The following is a 7,719-nucleotide window of genomic DNA, read 5'->3' on the forward strand; positions in this document are numbered from 1 at the left end:
CACTTTTACAGCGAATTCGGTTGATTAAAGCCTCGTTTATTAAATTTCATCTATAATCAACGGCAAGGCTATAATCAATGGCACGAAATGACGTCATCAACTGCCGAACCTGGATTACTTTTTCCCACGCACCTCGTCACCTATATTTGCCAAGTGCATCAATAATAAAAACAATCTCAAAAGTTTGTCAATCTTAATGACCTTAAAACAAAGAAAAGTAGCAAAAAAAACGTGTTTTTTGTCATTTATTTTTATTAAAACCTCTAGTAATAGGTAAATTTAACACTATGCAAATAGGTTCTGTTGTTGTTGCTCCCCTTTGAAGAAGTCATTTCGAGTTGCTCGCCTTTGACCGTAGAAAACAATCGTCTGGACCAAGATATCCTGTGTTAATTTACAAGCTGTACTCGGATATGCGTCCATCTGATTTTTCTTCAAAGCATCTTTTCAACCTGGCAATACGTACAAATGACACTGCATCCCAGTGGTTCTTGCGTCAACAATTGGGTGTCAACAAGCTAGGTCAGATGCTGAAGGCCATGGCAAAAGACGCCGGCTTTCTCATGCACAAGAGAATAACGAACCACTCAGTTCGCAAATTCCTGGTCCTAAAACTTTGAAATGCAAATATTCCACCCACTGAAACCATGGCCATAACAGGACACAAAAATGTCCAGTCCATAACCAATTATTCCAACATATCTGTTGAACAGCAGCAAAAGTGTTCATTCTTGCTCAGTCCAGTAAATGTAACAAAATCCAACAGCTTCCTCTTGTTCACCTTCATGCACCGAAACTATGGCCGAAATGCAGCCTAGACAACCACTGTCTACCGTCGAACAAGTTGATCTTGATGTTCGCCCCACCCAGTCACTTCACCAGCAAATGTCTTTCTCTAGTTCGAACAACTTTGCCTCACAATTCTTTGGTGCCACTTGCAACATTCAAAATGAATATTATTAGCTTAAATCCAAGGAATCTTTGTTATTTCGTCACGAAATAACCACATATTATAACAAAGAAGAAAATATTGTGCACCTCGTGATCGACTTGATAGTTTGATATCGAAAGTGAATTGTGTGTGTTGTTAGGCTACGTTGTAAACAAATGTCGTTCCTTGTATATAACAACTTAATGTCATATTGATATCATAAAACTTTAAAATTTGCAATTCAATATGATTAAAATTTTAATTAATAACGCTCGACACTTTGTTACAGAACGATAATCTGATCTAAAAAAAAAGATTATTTGATCAGCGGTTATTTTTGGAACGCGGATTAATACACTGACCTTGGTTACACTACAGTCATTATCAAAGTACGACAAACACTCATGAAAACTTATTTTGTTTAAATAAAAAAAGTTAATGGAATAAAAAGTGGGATAAATAGAATAATAGGTCTGTATTGATTATAGATCAGGTTTATCATGCTCGGCACGAAAACGAAAAAGCACTCGCCAAGGCTCGTGCTTTTTGTTTTCTAAGCCTCGCATGATAAAGCTGATCTATAATCAACACTAACCTATTATTCTCTATTTATACCACTTCTACAGCGAATTCGGTTGATTAAAGCCCCGTTTATTAAATTTCATCTATAATCAACGGCAAGGCTATAATCAATGGCACGAAATGACGTCATCAACTGCCGAACCGGGACTACTTTTTCACACGCACCTCGTCACCTGTATTTGCCAAGTGCATCAATAATAAAAACAATCTCAAATGTTTGTCAATCTTAATGACATTAAAAAAATACAAGTAGAAAAAACGTGTTTGTTGTCATTTATTGTCACTAAACTTCTAGTATTAGGTAAATTTAACACTATGTTGCAAATTGGTTCTGTTGTTGTTGCTCCCCTTTGACGGAGTCAGCTCGAGTTGCTCCCCTTTGACTATAGAACACAATCGTCTGCGAAATTGTAAACCCCTCAAAATGTCTGACGAATTTGACAAAGTCAATTTCTCATTAACTTGGGATGAATTAAATAATGAACATGAGCAACAAGCAACTAAAATGGAATTAACACTAAGCCAGTTCCAGGAACAATATGGGTTTCATCCATCTATTTTGTTCACAAATGAAATTGAATTGACCATTGAAAATGAAACCAGCCCCAGTAATAGCGCACCATCCAGTAGCAATGCCCCCCCCCCCCCAAAAAAAAAAAAAAAATTAAATAAAAAGACTGTAGCGAAGACCTTGTCTGACATAAACAAATTTAAAAGGTTTCTAATGTCAAAAGCTGAATCAAAAGAAATCCACCACATAGAACCAACTCTTCTTGATGAGTATTTGACCACTTTCCTGTTGTCCCTTAAAAAGTCAAATGGCAAAGATTTTGAACCAAGCTCCCTCCGTGGCATCATTGCTAGTGTTGACAGGTACCTGAAACGACATCGCTATGGATGTTCAGTCATGACAGGGACTGGAGCCCAATTTGCATTCACAAGGGACACCTACAATGCAAAGAAAAAAAGTCTTAAGAAACAGGTAAAATTGAGATGAACGGTTATAACTAAAAGAAATTTGGCAAAATAACATATTCAACAGAAAACGTATCATTTATGACAAAATTGGGAAAAAATCCCAAGTGTAGTCTGTAAGAAACTAATACCCTGTCGACATAAAGTTTCAGTTAATAAATAAAGTCGAAAAGTAACATTAAAAGTAATACTGTAAGCCTACGAAAGATAGAATACTAAAACAAAATATATTTTTAAATAAAAAAATATAGTCGAAAGTTAAATGAACAGTATTATAAATATAAATCACCAATTTAGGGTATGGGAAACCGTCCTAGGGAGGCCCATCCGCTGAGTGATACCGACATCGATCTGCTCTGGGAGAAGGGGATCCTTGGCACCGAGTCTCCGAAGGCCTTGTTAAATACAATCTGGTTGAACAACTGCCTTCATTTTGGCTTGCGAGGAACAACGGAGCAATACAATTTGCGGTAAGAAACATTTTTAACACACAAACGCACAAAATATGTATCAATTTTTCTCATTATTTTTTCACCCCATTCACAAAGTACATCCGCTTCAACTTAAATGCTGTATTTTATTATTGTTTATATCTGACATTAAATTAAGATTCTTGTATTTTGTTAGGTGGGAAGACGTCCGCCTCCGTGTAGACTCGAATGGTGTCGAGTATCTCGAGTTGAACGAGCGGCAAACAAAAACGCGCAAAGGAGAGAACATCGCTGACATAAGAAAAGTGTCTCCCAAGATGTTCGGCACTTCTGAACCAAGAAATCCCGTGTTAATTTACAAGCTGTACTCGAATATGCGTCCACCTGATTTTTCTTCAGATCAGCACCCTTTCTACCTGGCAACACGCACAATTGACACTGCATTCCAGTGGTTCTTGCGTCAACAATTGGGTGTCAACAAGCTAGGTCAGATGCTGAAGGCCATGGCAAAAGACGCCGGCTTTCCCGAGCACAAGAGAATAACCAACTACTCAGTTCGCAAATTCCTGGTCCAAAAACTTCGAAATGCAAACATTCCACCCACTGAAATCATGGCCATAACAGGGCACAAAAATGTCCAGTCCATAACCAATTATTCCACCATATCTGTTGAACAGCAGCAAAAGTGTTCAAACATTCTTGCTCAGTCCAGTAAATGTAACAAACAAACAGCTTCCTCTTGTTCACCTTCATGCACTGTAACTATGGTCGAAATGCAGCCTACACAACCACTGTCTACCGTTGAACAAGTTGATCTTGATGTTCGTCCCACCCAGTCACTTCACCAGCAAATGTCTTTCTCTCGTTCGAACAACTTTGCCTCACAATTCTTTGGTGCCACTTTCCACATTCAAAATTTTAATGTGAATAATTATATTAAATCCAAGTTGTTATTGTTATTTCGTCACGAAATAACCACATATTACAACAAAGAAGCAAATGTTTTGCACCTCGTGTTCTAGTTGATAGTTTGAACATCGAAAGTGAATTGTGTGTGGTGTTAGGCTACGTTGTATACAAATGTAGTTCCTTGTATATAACAACTAAATGTTATATTAATGTTATAAAACTTTTAGATTTGCAATTTAATATGAATAAAATTGTTATAAGTAACGCACGACTCTTTGTCACAGGACGATATTCTGATTTTTTTAAATGACAATTTGATCAGCGGTTATTTTGGAACGCGGAGTAATACACTGACCTTGGTTACACTACAGTCATTATCAAAGTACGACAAACACTCATGAAAACTAATTTTGTTAAAATAAAAAGGTTTACTAAATAAAAAAGTGGGATAAATAGAATAATAGGTTAGTGTTGATTATAGATCAGGTTTATCCTGCGAGGCTTAGAAAACAAAAAGCACGAGCCTTGGCGGAGTTATTGGAACCGTTCGATCGGCGATTTCGGGACATATAAAGGAGTTATCGAATCCACTCGATAGGCGATGTCGGTAAACATAGCGAAGTTAACGAAGCGACTTGATAGGCGATGTAGGTACACATAGCGGAGATATCAAAACCAACAGATAGGCGATGAAGGTACATAGAGCGGGGGTATCGAAACCTGTCGATAGACGATGTAGGTACATATAACGGAATTAACGTAACTACTTAATAGGCGATCTAGGTATACATGTCGGAGTTCTTGGAATCACTTGATACATCATGTTAAAGGTAAAAGGTAAAGGCATGCTTTTATAGTCTGATTACGTACTATGGTTCAATCGACTTTGACATTTTCCCCGATCAGTGGGATTTAAGTCGTCCGTTTACATATGGCGCACAAGGCAGCCACGGCATATATATAGGAGTTATCGAAACAACTCGACAAGCGATGTCAGTACATATAGCGGAGATATCAAGACCATTCGATATGCGATGTCGGTACATAGCGGAGTTATCGAAACCACTCGATAGGCGATGTCGGAACATATATAGGAGTAATAAAAAAAATCTATAAGCGATTACGGGACATATAAAGGAGTTATCGAAACCAGTTGTAAGGCGACGTCGATGACGGTTCAGATAGTGGAGTTATTGAAACTACTCGATATAAGATGTATATGTAACGCTGTTTATCACTGCATTACTTAGAGTCTAACTAATTGTTTAAATTCATTCAAGTTTGATTTTTAACTTTCTTTAAGCGATAATAGAAACATCCGTACAACGTTCATAAAACGATATTGTTTAAGGTTATCATAACATATACATACTTGAACGAAAGCACACACATCCCCATACAACGTTTACCTCAAACATAACGTAAATACTGAGTTTAAAAGTTTTGTAATAGATGAAACATGTATAATGATGTTTATCACTGCATTATTTAGAGTCTATTTTTTAAGTTATTGCAAGTTTGATTTTTAACTTTCTTTGAACGATATTAGTAACCTCCGTACAACGTTCATTGTTTAAGGATAATGTAATCATAACGTACACATATAATTCATATATTATTATTATTAAACGAACCTCTTCGATATGGTTGGGCTCCAACGACAACCAGGGTCAACGCAAAGCACAACACCTTCTTTTCTAATGACACAATCTACGCCGAAATACAGCGCTATTAACTCTTTCAGTGCTGGAACCGAGTTTTGAAGGCCTTTGCAAACAGTTTGGATCCAGATGAGACGCCACAGAACGTGGCGTCTCATTAGGATGCAAACTGTTTGCTATTCTGATAGTATTCTTTGAAAAAATCGAAGAAAATGCTTATTTTAGAAATTCAGCAGACGACATTTTAGCAGACCGCATATTACCCAGCATGCAAAGGATTAATTTGATTGTGAACCTGTATACGGATCTTCGTGACGTGATGCGGGCGCTTTAATACAGTCTGGACAACAAAGACTTTATGTTTACGTTGAACGTCAACATTGCACAATTGCACGTAAATTATGAACTGAAGAATGACAATGTTGTATAAACTATTTGGGAAGTATTTAAAGGGGCTGTAATATTTAAACAAAGTGAACCGTCAACGTGTTGCCTATTTAAACATCGTGTAAATCAACGACTTTTTTTAGCTTTTGTATTGAAATATACTTTTTAAATCTTATAACAATGTGATTTGTTTAATTACGATTGAATCATTTATAAAAATAAGTGGATGCATTTTCAGTAAAGTCGACGTCATGCTTGGAGGGAATGAACACAATTTTGCAGAACTATTCCCTTTAAAGGTAAATGTGAAGCACATGAATTGAGAACAATAAAAATATATATTAATATGGTTTTTTTTCCTTATAAGGATCGTCATATCTCTTTGCACATCATGAAGTATTAATGCTGCAGTATTTTCGATGTTTTGTTTGCCATTTATCTCTGTTATACTCGCAGATTCCTCAAAATATTCGTCCAATCTATGTTCATTGTATTGAGCTCTATAAGCTTTATCACCACACATTTTCTTCATTTTGTCTGTAAAGTCATAAATAGTTATTTGTTTATCCCCATTTCCATTCTAAAAGTCAACTGTTTTCATGCGTCTCCTGCATTAGCGTCTCTTTGTCTCCCTGAGGATGTCTTACTTTTTTTCAGGCGTTCTTTTTGGAATTGGACAGGAATTGCCTTATTGGTTCTGAAATTGATATTGCACATTTGACGGTACACGGCATCAGCAGCTGCTGCTGGCAAGTCAGATACAATTTCCAAACGTGAACGAAAGGCAGCAGCCCAATTATCTTTGTTTCACAGATGTCTTGAAATGTCCTCTGAAAGTCAAGAGTCCTAACAGCCAATACAGCATGACCGCTTTTTCCTTAATACATTTTGTCGGCTAAACAAAACAAGCAGTGTTCTTGAAAAAAATAAATGAATCAAGTTTGGATCTTGATGCCCTTCATTCAGATTGTTGGTTCTTCTGTTATTCATCCTGGATTATTATATTTTGATAACAATACTATGTTTTACATTCCACATGAACAAACTGACCGGGTCTGTCAAATATGACATTACTTTGTTTTTTTTGTTGCTCCGTTTATCGAACTGCACCATTTCTCTGTAAGCGTTCCTTGTTACTGGACATGCTGAAATGAGACAAAAACGTGTATTCATATAATACTCAAACTTTTAATTATAATAATTTAGAGCCAGTTTTGTCAATTTTGCTCTAGCGAAAGTTAAATAACAAAAGATTTTATGGCTTGAATAGGCTTCCGTAGTTTTTGTTTTTCTCGCCACCGCTATGAATCGGTTTTTAAATAGAGGAAAATAGCTTTATCAATCAAAAACCAAATATTATGACACGTGAAGAAGAAATATGACACAAAACACAAAAGGAAAGATTGAAGCTTCTGTTTTGAAACGATACATTCTTTTTATTATTATTTTTTAGATTGTATTCACTGTGAAAACTCGAAAACACATTACATTTTTTCATTTAAGGACATTCTGCACTGTTAAAATTTGTATGCGCTACAATATAAATTATTTAATAAAATAAATTGATTGGCTTACCTTTCTCATTCGAATAAGTCCATTATATACAATTTTCCGGCTTTTAAGAAATTATCGAAACCCACGGCGTATCGATCAAATGCAGACGATGCTATTTGTGTGTAGATCTACGGTAGTCGAGAGTTGTCACAAAATATCTTTTAAAATAATTAAAATAAAATCATAAATTTTACAACTTTCCCCCACATGGATTTTCTAGACTTTTAATATGATTAATATAATGCTTTAATCAACATATGTACGCACTCAGAAATTATGTTGCAATTTG

General features: G+C 36.0%; 1 long non-coding RNA gene across 1 annotated transcript; it reads left to right on the forward strand.

The window, feature by feature from the left end:
* Window positions 1-4,281: 4,281 nt before the first annotated feature.
* On the forward strand, window positions 4,282-6,895 carry LOC127841607 (uncharacterized). Its single transcript, XR_008031174.1, has 3 exons — window positions 4,282-4,665; window positions 6,115-6,175; window positions 6,534-6,895. It is a non-coding gene; the product is annotated as an uncharacterized LOC127841607 (long non-coding RNA).
* Window positions 6,896-7,719: the final 824 nt, after the last annotated feature.

This window comes from Dreissena polymorpha, chromosome 8 (genome assembly GCF_020536995.1).
Source record: "Dreissena polymorpha isolate Duluth1 chromosome 8, UMN_Dpol_1.0, whole genome shotgun sequence".
Lineage (NCBI taxonomy): Eukaryota > Metazoa > Mollusca > Bivalvia > Myida > Dreissenidae > Dreissena > Dreissena polymorpha.